The sequence below is a fragment of the Grampus griseus genome (assembly GCF_964374135.1).
Source record: "Grampus griseus genome assembly, chromosome: 3".
In the NCBI taxonomy this organism is placed as follows: domain Eukaryota; kingdom Metazoa; phylum Chordata; class Mammalia; order Artiodactyla; family Delphinidae; genus Grampus; species Grampus griseus.
The window spans coordinates 169,266,315-169,281,365 of record NC_139019.1 but is presented as its reverse complement, the minus strand read 5'-3'; the positions used below and the strand labels follow the sequence as shown (position 1 = coordinate 169,281,365).

The 15,051-nt window shown below is 56.9% G+C and overlaps 1 protein-coding gene across 2 annotated transcripts in view; it reads right to left on the bottom strand.

Moving 5' to 3' along the window:
* SEMA6B (semaphorin 6B) overlaps positions 1–11,247 on the bottom strand; it is a 33,093-nt gene extending 21,846 nt beyond the window's left edge. Inside the window, exon 1 of one of the 2 annotated variants that reach the window (XM_082650920.1) lies at positions 11,152–11,247. The gene's annotated coding sequence lies outside the window, so the exon portion shown is untranslated. Of the gene's footprint in view, positions 1–4,572; positions 4,658–11,151 lie in introns of those variants that run through there. The other variant, XM_082650918.1, reaches the window with a different exon arrangement.
* Between the last annotated feature and the right edge of the window lie 3,804 nt (positions 11,248–15,051).

Genomic DNA, 15,051 nt, shown 5'->3' with positions numbered 1-15,051 from the left:
TTTTCCAGGTCTCAGCTCAAACACCACCTCCTCAGAGACACCCTCCCTGACATCATCAGCTAAAACAGCCCCGCCCTTCTCAGTGTCATTCCTTGGGGCACTTGTTATACTCGATTCACTTTCTTTCCTGAGTTAGTGTCCATGTTCCCATCTAGTGTGAGCTTCGCAAGGACAGGGCCTGTTCTGCCTTGGTCATTGCTGGGTTCCCAGCACCTGGCACATAGTAGGCAGTCATTAAATATCTGTCAACTCATGAAATGAGAGCAAAGACCCCACAGCTCTCAATGAGATCAGGACCAGAGGCCACAAGCTTCTGCTTTTCAAAATTATTCCTTTTTCCGGAGTAAGAAAAGAACAAGTCCAGACCTGGCACTTTCCCTGCATCCTCTTGTTTAAATGTTCAACCCTAAAGGAGAGAGAATAGCATCCATGTTTCACAGATGGGGAAACTGAGGCTTAGAGAGGCGGCATGAGGGAATGAGTGAATGAAGAGATGAATTCCAACCCAGGTAAGTCTGACCCAACTGTTGTGGCAATCTCTAAAGGCAAAAATTCAGAGGGGCTGTCTCAACTGCCCCAGGGGATTCTTACTGGGCCTTCAGGAAAGGGAGAAGGTTCTGAAACTATCAGAAAACATGTCGCTTCCCCCTGGTGAACTCCTACACATCCATCATGGTCCTAGAGGCAATGCCCATCCTCGATGCATCTTCTCTGATCCACTGGGAAGAGCCAGATTTCCTCAGCCCCATTTTGCCCCAACTCTGATCCCATGTAGCCAAGAGGGCCAGGGTCTGCCTGTTTCCCCTCCCTGAGCCTGGAAGACCCTTGAGGGCCAACCAGGCACTAGAGCTAAATCTCCCTCTCTGCGATCCCAGCATCACCCAGCCCAGGGCCAGGCACACAGAGGCCACTGGGAGCATCTGTTTAGTGACTGACCTTCCCTACCACTCTGGACCAGGTCTCCCCCGGGCCCTCCTGAAAACCCATGTACCCACAATCCTCTCTGGGATCCTGCAGTTGGGAAGTTCTCTCCTAGGTCAGCCCTTGGAAGGCAGGCTCAGCCTGGGACAAAATGCACCCTGGGAAATGTAGTCCTCACTAGACTGGGCTTCCCTCCCAGCAGGCCCTGGGGCTACCACCTTTGGACCCTGGGGCCAGCGAAGGAGCTTCAAGGGTGGCTGGTAGGGGGCCACCCCTGTATCCCTGCCCAAAGAGATGGAAGAGGGGGTCCTTGGCCTCCCAAGTCACCTCCTTAGCACATTCTAATGCCTGCCACTTCATCTGGACATCCCTCAAGGGCAGGTGATGAACGACTGTGATAATAAGAGAGAATTATGTGGCTCAGGCCCAGACCTCTCAGGCCACACATCAAACCCTGGCTCTGGCAAGCCAAACCTACACCGATCACAATGGTGGGGGTATCTGGCGTGTGGGTCTGTCCCCTGAAGCCGCCTCCTAGATAATTGGACCACGGGATGTGGGGCAGGCGGCCGGGGCCCCCTCCCAGGCTGCCATGAGCCTCAGTGTCCCTGTTTCTGCTAAATGAGGCCCCACCCACGGTCAACCCCAATCACCACTGGGTCTTGGATGAATCAGTCTGAGAATCTGCAGCCCCTTAAATGGCTTAGAATTTTGGAATCACTGTATCCTAAACATTTTTCCAGCATTCTGGAAAACCTGTCTCCTGGTAGCTATCCTTCCCCATGGCTGCTCAAGGTCCGAAACGTGGCCCATTCCCTCCCCTGCTCTAAGATCTTCGATGGCTCCCTATTGCCCTCGGGATAAAGCCTGCTCCCCAGCTTGGCATCCGCGGCCCCTGTCACCTCTCAGGCCTCATTGCTTATTGTCTCCCACCCTTAAAATAGCCCAGTCACTCAGGAGTCCCCCAACACACCCCTCCGTGGTTTTCCCCACTGCTCCCTCCACCTGGGATCCCTGTCCCCCCCGCCTCCTGGCAAAACCGCCTTCTCACCCCTCAAGGCCAGTGCCAGCATCCCCTCCTCCAGGCAGGGGATGCTGGCACTGGCATCCCTGCTTCCACCTGTCCTGACCCTGGCTGAGTCCTCTCTGGGTTCCCCATCATCACCTGGCAAAGGGCTGTGCACACAGGACAGGGCCACACCACAGGGTCAGTTAGGGACACCCTCCTTCCCGGGAGATGGGCAGCAACTGGCACATCCTTCAGCCCCGGGGGACCCAGCTTACCTGTCCCGCCAGCTGACGTCAGGGTCACCTTTGCAAGGACAGTTTGATTTCTATCTTCCTGGTCCAGCCCCCGGTAACCCCAGCAAATCTCGGCTCAAGCCCTGGGCAGCCACTGCAGATGACAAACCCTCCTGCAGCTCACATCTCCAGCACCTTCTTTGACCAGAGGACAGAAGTGAATGGCCCCTCCCTGGTGACTCAATACCTCCGCTGGGAGTCGTGCTCTCACCTCAAAGCAGAGGAGGCGACAGGACCCTTAGGCCCCATGGGTGCTCAGCCCTGGCAGAAGGCAGGTGGGGACTGGAGGGAGAGGTTACAAATCCAGGGTATTCCTTGGGACCTCTCTCTGCCTTGTCTCCCTCCACTCAGGTCCTAAAACCTTCTGGGGAGATCGCAGCCCAGAGAGGGCTAGAGACCTGTCTGAGGCCACACAGCAGCACCCCTCCTCTCAGGCCCCAGCCTTCTCTATGATGCTTTTTTTTTTTTAGAGAGGGGTGGGGCGTTGGAAGCTCCAGGTCTAATTTCTGCCCTGCCCAGGTTGGCTGGGTGGGGAGCCAGGGTTTCCAAGGAAACCTTTGGGCTGGCATTTTGGGTTTCAGCAGGTGTGGAGGCTCCTTTCCCCCTTGACCCCGTCTAACAGCCCCAGCAGTGGAGAGGCCTGGCTTCCCTCTCCACCCATTCTGGGCCTCAGTCTCCCTGTTTGTTCTTGGGAATGGGCCAGTTCAGGGTGGACACGCTACAGTTTAACGAGTCTCCTGCCAGTCTGCCACCTACCCAATATCCAAGGTCCTCTGTGCCACAGGGACAGCTACCTTCCCAAAGAGCTCAGGACCCCCTCCCAGGAGAATACTGACCCCACCTATGACTCCCAGCCTCTCCCCACACCCTGTACTCCGTCTAAATAGAGTTTCAGCAATTGCTCAGATACATTCAAAAATTTCAAAATTTCATCCTTGAGAGAAAACATATCTACTAGGATATGGGAAAGGGACTGGCCAGCGTCTGTAGGGGAGGGATGCCCCGGGGGTACTGAACTTTGATTTTGGAGAGTGCGCTGTACCCTTGAGAAGCTGAGGGAACCCAGAAAAATATGAAGCAATGCAATTTTGCAAACTGGGGGGGGGGGCTTTTCTGAAGCTCCAGCCATTAGTCCCCCCCTTCCTCCTTAAACCCAAAAGAGACCCCCAAAACTTAAGGGCCCAATCCCCTAACCCCAAGCCCCAGTTCCCCTCCAGTCTGGGAGTCAAAGATGACAGCCTCAAGGGGGAGGATGCCAAAGACCTCAGCCAGACAGGGCCAAACAGGGGTTGAGGGTCTGGGAATCGCCCCCAGCCCCAGGACGCTTGCAAAAACTCCCAGCTTCAGCGTCTACACGTCTGGTCAGGGGCAGAGCAGGGCGGAGGTGCCCCAAACTCGGAGGGCACCCGAGGGGGAGAGCGGGACAGGGGGCACGTGACCCCCACCCTGGAGACCAATCAGCGCCCACGGGAGGGGGCCACACTCGGCGCCCCCCACCCCTCCCAACGCTCTCGGAGAGAGACGCTTTCTTTGTCCCTTTGTCAGCTCTTGGGGGGCCCCGAACCCTTGGGCTCCCACTGCATGGGGGGGGAACAGGACCGGCTGACTCTCTCCCCCCACCGCGGCCCCTACCCCGCGGCCCGGGCCCTGGACTCGTTCAGGGGCGCCCAAGGTGCGGCGGCTGGACCAAGGAGTGGGGCGGAGGGGCCTCACCTCGCCGGGACCACCGCACCAGCCCCGGGGGGCCCTCGACTTAGCGCCCAGGGCCCCGCCCCCCAGCACCACCTCCCACCCTCGGCCAGCAGGCCCCCTGCCTGCCCTGAAACCCCCACCTGGGCCCAAATCCAGCTCCCCAGCGGCGCAGCCGCGAGCCCCCATTATTATGCCTCTTACGGCCCCCCCGGACAAAACCTCCACCCGTTGCGGTGCCGACAGAACCCCCATTATAGCTCCACATACAGGCCCCCAGTCAACAATCCAGGCCCCCCCAGCTGCAGTGCCATTAAACACCCCCATTATGGAGTCTCATTCAGCGCCCCAGGCCCAAATCCAGACCCTTGAAAGCGTTGTTACTGGACCCTCATTATATCGCTCCATACTGCGACCCCCCTAAAATCCAGCCCCCTCCCCAGTTGCGTTGCCGGCAGATCCTCCCGTTACAGAGCTCCACAAACCCCCTCTCCGGCCCTAATCCATTCCCCTCGCAGTGGCGGGGCCCCCAGGCCCCCCATTATAGCGCCTGACCCGGCCACCCCAGCCAACGATTCAGCCCCCAGCTGCGTGCCGACAGACACCCCCGGGATAGCGCCTCCCCAGCCCCCCCTCTTGCAGACGCCCCGGGGCGCTTACCTCGGAGCCGCGGCCGCCGCGAGTGCGCGGGAGGGAGCTCGAGGGCGGGAGGGCGCGGGTGGGGGGGGGCGGTTCGTGCGCGCACCTGTCCCGGCCCGGCCGGCTCAGCCAGGCATCCCGGGGTGGGGAGGGGGGCTGGGGGCGCGCGCTCTCCCCGCCCCCGGGCCCGCTGCGCTGCGCTGGGGGAGGGGGCTCAGCCCCGGCCCCCGGCGCGCTGGCGTCGGCTCCGGGGGGGGCGCTGCGCGGCGGCCGGACCGGGGGCGCGCCGCGGCCGCATCTCCTCTGCCCGCCGCGGCCGCCGCTGCGACTCGCGACTCTGCCACCTCCGCCCCCCCCCTCACCCGGCAACCCCCCCCTTACCAAGCCGGGCCGGAGCCGCGCAAAACCCGGCCCGGAGCAAAGGCGGCGCGGAACGGAGGGCGGAGCCAGGTGGGCGGCCGGCGGCACTGGGGGCGGGGGCGGGGGTGGAGGGTGGAGGAGTGACCTAAGAGAAGGTACCCTGCTTTTGTCCCGGTGGAGGGCCTGATCGCCGCTCCCCTCCCCAAATTACTGCCCCGGTCCATTCTGGCCAGTCCCGCATACCCAGAATCCATCCTCTATCGGATCCGCGGGGATCGTGGGGATGCTGCGGCGTCAGGAACTCCGGGGGTCTACATGGCCCTCTTCATATATGAGGACATTTATTCAAACCACAAGCATTATATTAAACAAGACTCAGTAGACATGTAAGGAAACTGAGGCATGGGGGGCGTCTTGTCCAAGGTCACCCAGTTGGAAAGTGGCAGAACTGGGATTTGAACAGAGCAAGCTGGCTGCAGAGACCATGGCTATTTTCTGTCCCAGCGCCCATGGGGCCTGACGGGAAAAGAGGTTCCCAGGGGGCTGCAGCATACCCTCAGCCGGTGGGGAGCACTCTGGCCCCCTGCCTTTGGGACTCCAAGACAAACTGGTCTTCCTGTTTCCGAGACCTCCCTGTAACCTCCCTGCCCCTTTGTGACCTTAGAAAGAGAGCTCCTCTCAGGACCTCAATGTCCCTCTCTGTCCAAAGCACCTCTCCATATGGGTGTGACTGTGTATGTCTCCCCCACTGCGCTGAACGCTGTCCCGGTCCCTCCGGCATCTCCAGTATACAGGAGGTGCTCCATAAAAGTTTTACTATTGTGTATTTATCTAAGTGACAATTCTTGCACACCTGCTGTGTGCTTATGTTTGATGCATAAATCGCATTGTTCAGTCCTCAGGGCAGCCGCACAAGGCTCCCACAGATGGGAAACCGAGGCACAGAGAGGTCCACCAGCTTGCATAAATCCTCTTGCCTTTGGTTATTAAGCACCTTTGGGGCGTGCCTTGCCCGCTGAGTCCCACCCAGGGCTCCCAGCAGTCTGGGTGCTCAGGCAGGCTGTGTGGCTTCCCAGTGGCTCACACACGCAGTGGGACATTGGATCCTGGGCCACCTGCAGCCTCCCTGGCATCCGTGGAGACAACCCGGTTCTTCCAGGCCCCCGGCAGCTGCCCAGGGGCCGTCCTGGCGACCGCAAACCTCCGCCAGCAGCCAGGCCTTCCTGCCCATGGTTTTGCTCTGACAAGCTTTCCGGCTGAGCCAGAGTCCCAGGCAAATCAGCCAAGCACCTGCCTGTGTCTGTCTGGACTCTACCCCCTTGCCTCCTGCCCCCTGGGGAGACTGAGGCCAGCCCGGCAATGGGGGGCTTGTTAAGTCCCAGCACTTCAGCTTGGTGTCCAGGCTCTGCATTCCCCTCCCACCTCTATACCTTTCCACGTGCTGTGCCCTCCCACTTGCAGCCTTGGCCCGACTGGGCTCCTCAGCCACCTATTCCATCAACAAACATTTATTGAGCACCTACTGTGTGCCAGGTCCTGGACTGAGCAGTCAGCAAGGCAAACTGGCTTCCTGCCTACAGTCTAGCAGGGGAGACAGAAGCATCAGTGGCTGCCGAACTCAAAGGTACAGATACCTGCTGAGATAGATGGGGGACATTGTGCGGCCCAGGAGATCCACGAGGTGATGTGGGGGCCATAGAAGGACGACAGACAGATCTGGCGGAGTACATGGGGTGCAGGGGGTGGTGGGAAGGGTATACTAAGCAGAGGGACCCGCCAGGACAAAGGCCCTGAGGGAGGCTCCACCCCCGCGGGCCGGCTCAGCTGCCGTCCAGGCTTCGGCAGTCATGAATGGGTCTTTCATGCCCCGGACCAGGGCAAGGTCAGACCGGGCTGCTCCCTCCCCCGCCCTGGGCTCCTGACTGTCTGAGCCTTGACCTGGAAGAGGGTGGCAGGAAGTTCACAGCTTGCCCGCCGGGTGAGTCAAGGAGGCCCCGGGAGGGGCAGGGCCTTGCCCGAGGTCACCAGCGCCAGCAGAGCCCTCCAAGCTGTGTGACTCTGAGCAAAGCCCCGCCCCTCTGGGCCTCAGTTTCTCAGCTCAGGTTGGGCAGCTCTGCGCTCCCGTCCAGCTCCGACCCGCAGGAATCCAGGGCGGGTTTTGAGGGTGCCCGCGGCCACCAACACCTTCCTCCCTGCGTGTCCAGGCCGCGGCCCCGGGTCCGAGGGGTCCCGGGGAGACCTGGAGTGGGTCAAGCGGCCTTTGTGTCCCCCGGGATGGGCTGAGGCTAAGCCCGGCCTTGGTGTCTGGCGCCTGCGGGGAAGGAAAACCCCGCCCCGCTGCCTGCGCGCCCCCCATCAGGGCTCCCCGACTCGCCGCCCTGCTGTGTGACTCCCGCCGGCCAATGCCCCTCTCTGGGTTGCGCTGGAGCCAGGCGGATGGGCAGAGGCTTGGAGGGGTCAGCTGGGTCCCGCGCCCCCTTCCTGGAGGGTACCAGCCTTGGTTTCCCCAGTCAGGTCCGGGGCCTCTTTTAAGCCCAGGCTGGGGGTCTTAGCTGCTCGGTTGCGCCCCTGGTCCCGGCTCCGGCCTGGGAATCTCCGGGGGGTCTCGGAAAGGGCAGCTCCGATTGGCTGAAGCCGCCTGTGACGTCAGGGCCTCCCCGAGCCCCCTCCCCCCAGAGGCACGTGGGGGCGACCGCAGCAGGGGAGGGGCCCGGGGTCCGGGCGGATTTGGGGTGTCCCCCCAGTCTGAGCCTGCAGCTGGTTAGCGCAGACGCGATTCTCCTCGGACAGATTTTTCCCTCGTCCCATATCCCCCTCCAGTCCCGCCCCCCCGCAACGGCAGCTGTTCCGGCGGCAGATGCGCTGGCTAAATCCGCCCAGCTGGTCCCTCCGCAGAGCTAACCGCCTAGAGCCCATGGTGCGGTGTGTGTGCATGTGCGTGGGGGGGGGGGGCATGGCCTTGACCCATCCCTGCCTCTTGCCCTTTGACCCCTGCCTGCTCGCAGGGCAGGCTGAGGGGCTCCTCTCTGGGACTCTTCTCCAGATTCAAAAATAGTCCTGGGGCCTTTGGAGCATGTGGGGGACCTGGTGCCCAGAGAGGGTGTAGCCCTTTCCAGAGACGACACAGCACCCCTGGGCTGGGAGAATGACCCATTCTGTGCATATAGGAATAATGATAACGATGAGCTAACATTTATGGAGCACCTACTGTATGTAGCCCCATGATTCTAGAGCATGACTACTGTTATTGTCCCATTTTTCAGGTGTGGTAACTGAGGCCCAGAGAGAAATGGCTTGGCCACTCACATAGCCAGGAGATAAAACTGGAATTTGAACCCCATGCTTTTAATTGTTTCCAAGGGACCTCCTAGCTTGGAAGGTTCTTTTTTAAATTTTTATAAGTAATTTATTCTTATTATTTGTTTATTTTTAGCTGCATTGGGTCTTCCTTGCTGCCCCTGGCCTTTCTCTTGTTGCGGAGCTCAGGCTCTAGGCGCGCAGGCTTCAGTAGTTGTGTAGCACGGGCTCAGTGGTTATGGTGCATGGGCTTAGTTGCTCCACGGCATGTGGGATCTTCCCAGACCAGGGCTCGAACCTGTGTCGCCTGCATTGGCAGGCGGATTCTTAACCACTGCATCACCAGGGAAACCCACCAACAGTATTTCTTTTATCCATTTGGTTCTCTTCTGCCCCACTCCTGCAATCAGCTCTGCCAGGGCAGGGCCAGAGTCTGCCTTGGTCATGGCTGTGTCCCCAGCGATTAGAACAGGGCCTGGCACACAGTAAGCATTCAACAAATGTGTTGAACAAATGAATGAATGAGTGGGGGCCTGAGAGCTCTGCCTTCATTGTACAGATGGGGAAACTGAGGCCCAGCTGGGCAGGAGCCCAGGGTCGCTCAGTCCCCTCAGCAGCAAAATGGGGCAACATGAGGCCACCTCTTCAGGCTGGGGGAGAGGTATCCAGTGAAGTAATAACTTCAGGAGCACTTATTAAGTGCCTGTTGTGTGCACTGCATAGCTCCAGGTACTGTACACATTTTGAGCCAGAGCAAGGATTTAAACCCAGGATGCTTGGCCCTGGAGTTTGCCCGAGTCCCCCTCCACTGCAGTGGAGAGGGTGAGTGCCAGGCCTGGCACACAGTAGGCATTCAGCCAGGCAGCCAGCGGGGGTGGCTGGGGGCTGTCCAGCCTGAGACCCTCTCTGCAGCCCCTTGGACCCAGGGCTGTGGCTTGAGCTGACCGTGTGTCTGGCTGGAGCTCCAAGCGCCAGACATACCCCTGGGAAACAGTAGAGAGAGAAGCAGTAGCATTCCCTGCCTGATTTGTGAGTGGAAATTAGAGCAATTACAGTGCTTCCTCCCGGTCAGAACCAGTGACATCCCCAGAAAGGCATGGGTGTGGCCAGGGTCCTCCCAGAACCCCCAGTCCCAAGGCCTCATCTGAATATGCAAATGAGGCAAGGGGCACCCTGGTACTCAGAAGGGAGAAGTGGTGAGGGACCCAGGGACCTTTGAGCTCCCTGGGGTCTGTCCTGGGTGCGGATAGGAAACTGAGGCACAGAAAGGGCAGGAAGCCAGCATCACTTGGAGGGAGGTGAAAAAGTGTCACATTCTCCCTATTCAATATCCACCCTCCCCTGAGCTTCCTGTTCCAGCCTAGCAAACATATGGAGCTCAGCCCCACCCCAGGACCTTTGCACTTGCTGTTCCCTCTCCTTGGGAAGATCCTCATGTGTTTGGCCAATATCCTTTTCTCCAAGAGACCTTTTGTTAATTCATTTTTTAATCAGTGATGGAGTGGTAGAATGGGTGTGGCCACTGCAGTTAATTTGACACCTGCTACCACATGGACGAACCTTGAGGACGTGCGGCTCAGTGAAAGAAGCCAGACACGAAAGGATAAATACTGTCTGATTCCACTCATAGGAGGTCCCTAGAGGCGTCATATCCATAGAGACAGGAAGTAGATGGTGGGGGCCAGGGGCTGGAGGAGGGGATGGGGGGTCAGTGTTTCATGGGGACAGAGTTTCAGTTTGGGAAGGTGGAAAAGTTTGGGTCTAGGTAGTGGTGATGGCTGAACAACAATGGGAATGTCTTTCGTGCCACTGAATTGAACATTTCCAAATGGTTAAAATAATATTACATTAGGTATATTTTCCCACAAAAAAAATCAAATCAAATCAAAACTGTTACGGGGAAAAAAAAAAAAAAACAGCCAGTGACAGTAGAGGGTGTGTGTGAATGACCTCATGTGGTGGCGATTCCATCATTGCCACCAAGGCTCTCGACTCAAGTGACGCTGACGTCAGTGTGTGGAGGTGCAGTTGGCGGGCCCTGAGCTCACCCTCCACGCCCAGGCTCCTTGTGCCCTTCGGGACCTGCCTGGGACAAACTCAGCTCTGGCTACAAACCCTCTGATGCGTTCAGGAAGCAGAGCCGAGTCCGTAGGTCTTGACCCTCATTGGCCTATTTATTCAGCTAACTTTACTGAGCACCTACTGTGTACCAGGCTCTGCTGGGTAGTGCTGGTGACACAGTGGTGACCAAGACAGAGCCAGGTTCTGTCCTGGCAATGCTCACAGCTCAGGTCAGGAGAAGATGAACTTATTTAACGAGTATGGATTGAGTACCTACCGGATGCCCCGCTTATTTTAGTCACTGGGGACACAGCAGCAAACAGAATAGATAGAAGTCCTGGCCTCCTGGAGCTGACGTCCCAATGGGGTTGACAGACAAGAAGCAACATGGTGCTAAGGAGAAAAATTAAGCAAGGAAAGAAAATGGGAAGTGCCCTAGTTGGGGGAGATATTAGGCAGGTAGTCAGGGGAGGCCTCATGGAGGAGGTGACATCTGAGCAGAGACCTGAAGGAGGTAAGGGAGAAAAGCATGCAGGTATGTGGGGGAAGGGAGCTCCAGATGGCGGGAACGGCCAGTGCCAAGGCCCTGGGAAAGGACCATTCCTGACCTGCTAGAGAAGGAACAGGGGCAGCCTGATTCAGGGGGAGAGATGGAAGAGGTGATAGGGTGTGTGTGTGGGGGGCAGGTCATGCAGGGCCTCGTGGGCCGTGGGGACCACTTCGGAATTCACTTGGTTCCTCAAAGACCGCAAGTTGTCTTGGTCAAGGCACTTGGTCTTGATCCCAGCACTGCCCAACACAGACCTGGCACACAGTAGGCACTCAGTAAAGACAACGGAGTATTGGCTAAGGTCCAGGCAAGTGTCAAGGAAGCCTTCTTACCTCCAGGATCCCGTGGAGCGGTGGGCCAGTTCTCATCCCAGACCTGTCCTGGAATGGCCAGTGAGGCCAGCGGTTCCTCTTGTCCTGCCTCAGTTTCCCCTGCAAGAAGATTCCAATAGGTTAGGATCAGAGTGAAGGTGGGAAGGTCACTCCACTGATCCAAGTGTGTGGTGGGGAGCAGGTCTGCCCCCAGCACGCCCTGAGGTGGGCAAGGGACCCCTGCCTGGCCCTCCTCCCTCATTCCTTCCAGTCTCCCTCTCTCCTTCTCTCCTATCCTCTCTGTGTTTCTCCATCTCCCCACCCTCTTCTTCATCTCTCCATCTTGCTCGTTTACTGTCTTGGACTCAATCTTCTCCCAGGTCTCCAGATTTCTATCCCCCACACCCACCTCCTGCCCCTTTCCCTGCTTGCCCCCAAGACTGTCCCTCTACCCCCAAAGATCCCTAAGAGATGTGGGCTGAGACAGCTACCCACCCACCCTCCAGCTTCCAGGGTCCCTTAGGCCATTGGGGAATTTGTTGGGGGGAAGGGGGAGGAGAAATAAATACTTGTGTCATTTACATAAAATATGCATCAATTAGCATATCGATTACAAACAGTTTGTAAGGGAAATATCAATAGTAACTTGAACAACAAATGAGGTAGGCAGCCTCCCCAAGGGAGCAGCTTGTCACAAGCCTGCCTATTTTATAGACAAGGAAACTGAAGCCCATGGCGGGTGAGGTCTCTGGCATGGTCTCTGCCCTCTCGGGGCATTCATGGACAAACAATGAAGAACCGTGTGAATGACTAAAATAATTTCAGATCATCATAAAGTCCAGGGAGAAAAGATGATGAAGAGCAGCAGTGGTCTGGAGGCATCAGGGAGGGTTTCTCAGATGAGGTGACTTTTGAGCTGAGACCTAAAGGAGAAGTAGGAACCAGTCTGGGGAAGAAGAAATAGGGGAAGGGCAGAAGGAACAACACGTGCAAAGGCCCTGGGGAAGGACCATGTTGGAGAAACAGCCAGGAGGCCCGTGTGGCTGAAGCAGAAAGAATGAGGGAGAGAGAGGGAGGAGGGGAGGGCAGAGAAGTGTTGGGGACATGGGGAAAAGTTTGGATTTTATTTCAAGGGCGCTAGGGAGCCATGGGAGAGTTTATAGTGAGCAAGTGGCATGATCTGATTTAAGGTTTAAAAAGGTCCCTCTGGCTGCCTTGCAGAGACTGATACACCCAGGGCAGGAATAGGCCCCAGGGGAGGAGGGACTAGTCTGGGGGAGCAACATGGGGGCCTAGACAGGGGCAGGGGCTGAGGAGGTGGAGAGAAATAGGCAGATTTGAGAGGCCTTCTTTTTTGGCTTCCCTGGGTGGCATGTGGGATCTCAGTTCCCTGACCAGGGACTGAACCCACGCCCCCTGAATTGGAACCACTGGGCTGCCAGGGAAGTCCCTTGAGAGTCATTTTGGATGCAAAGACTTGGGGAGCGAGGAAATGGGATCATCCAGGAGGACTCTGAATTCCTTCCCCTGCAACCTCCTCCCCTGTTTTGCTCTTCCCTCCCCATCTGTCCCATCTTACATTGGGTTCAGCTCATGTCACTTCCTCCAGGAAGCCTTCCTGACTGCCCTGGCCAAGTCTAAACTGTCTGCCTTGGTCCTGCCAGCTTCCCAGCACCCAACACAGTGCAGAAGCCCTATGTGTCCCATGAGAAAGAAGGAAGATTCCAGGGTTCTGGAATTCGAAGATTTCTACAAATCAGTAACCCTCACCTCTGGGCTTAGAACGTCATCTGCACCTCCCAGGGACAGGCCCAGTGATTCCCCTCTTTTCTCAGTCCCCTGGCAGGGGAAGGGGAGGGCAGAAGATGTTGAGCTCATTGGGGGAAACCGAGGAACTGCCAGCAGCTTTCCCCACTGTCTTCCAGCAGGGGTCCTTGGGGTTGGGGGCTTCGGCCCAGCTACCACAGTGGGAGCCTAGCCAGGAAAGATCTGGAGAGGGAGAGAGGCAAGGCTGGGAGAGGCTAGAAAAGTGTCTATTTTTCCTCCTGCAGCTGTATTTATAGATTCCCTTTGATGTCCCAGCGGTTGGTGACCTGGTTCTCTGCTGCTTAGGGAAGACAGGTTCTCGGTGCTGCTTCTGGGAGCTGGGCGGGGGATGCCTGGATGTGGAGAGCCAGGTGTGCAATGACTGGGCCCCCAGGCTTGGGGTGGGGGAGGCAGGGAACTTGCCTCAGTTTCCCCATTTGCAAAATGGGGCTGTCAAGGTACAGTTCTCAGAAAGTTGAAAACATAAACTCTGGTCAGTGATTAATTAACTCATTATTCAGGGAACCAGTTAAATGGTCATTCTCCGTGAGCGGGGGCTACTCTTCATTGCGGTGCATGGGCTTCTTATTGCGGCGGTTTCTCTTGTTGCGGAGCACAGGCTCTAGGAGCGCGGGCTTCAGTAGTTGTGGCTCACGGGCTTAGTTGCTCCGTGGCATGTGGGATCTTCCAGGACCAGGGATTGAAGCTGTGTCCCCTGGATTGGCAGGTGGATTCTTAACCACTGCGCCACCGGGGAAGTCCCCAAGCTGATTCTGAGAGCATTTAAGGGACTGGGTATTTATCAGGATTTTTTTTCTTAAGAATGTTAGAATAAGATTAGGCTGGGTACAAACTAGTGAATGTCCTACATGCAGCAAAACCATAATTGGAGTTTTTTTTCTACCAGACAGAAACCTACAAGTTAACTGTAACTTACCAGGGCCTGGGCTCCTACCAGATGACAGCAAGCACTTTCTCATAGAGCAATGTTCATCAGTAGAACTTTCTATGATGATGTGTTTTCAAAGTTATACAGCTTTGTAGGTTTGAGCAAATTGCTTATTCTCTCTGGGCCTCGTTTCCACATCTGTAAAAAGGGACTTCTATTAGCAGTCTCCACCACCTCATTTGGTTTGGGGGAGAATTAAATGAGCTAATCCACGTAAAGTGGGCACCCAGTGAGCACGCAATAGGTGTTACTGTAGTTATTACTGATTGGGTTATTTCAACCTGAGTCATATAACCTTGCTCTGTGCCTCAGTTTTCACATCTATAAAATGGGGTCAACAATACTTGGGAACTCAGAATCCTGCTAGAAGATAGAGTTCATTCATAGAAAGGCTCTAAACATGGCCCCGGGCACATAATATGCACTGAGGATGTGTCAGCTGTTATCATTATTGGTGGTGGCGGTGACCAGAGAGGTTGACTAACTTTCCCAAGGCCACACAGCCAAGCAATGCCAGGGCTAGGAGTTGAAGTGGGGTCTTTCCAGCTAAGGTTGGTAGCGGTGCCAGGGCTCTTCACAGGGTCAAGAGGGATACTGTTGGGCCTCTGAAGACCCGGCGCCCAGGCTCCAGGGTTAAGCCCCCGTGGCAGCTGAACTTCCGTGCATCTACCCCTCTGAAATCCCTGGGAAGCAAGGCATCAGGTGTCCCGGAACAGGCGCCTGCTCTTGACAGGCGGCCGCACACATGGAGGGACAGCTGGTGGAGGACGGGTGGGCCCGGGGGGAGGGGCCCAGGGGACAGGGGCACCTTGGCCAGAAAAAGAGGTCACGAGCTGCCCCAACCCACTCATCCCCAGGCAGTGGCCACAAAGCTTTCTCTTTCATGACAACCCTCGAAACCTCAATTCCCTCATCAACATTTGGCAAATATTTATGGAGTACCTCTTGTATACCAGGTGCCCTGCTAAGCCGTTCCGTCGAGCATTGGTAACTAAGGTTCAGAAAGAAACAGTCACTTGTCTGGGTCACACAGCAAATAAACAGCAAAGCTGGGACTGCAAGCTAGGGGCTCCTGCCTCAGGACCTTTGTACTTGCTGTTCTTTCTGCCAGGAACACCCTCTCTTGGCCCCTAATATCTTTAGCCTTCAGTTTAGATGACACCTCC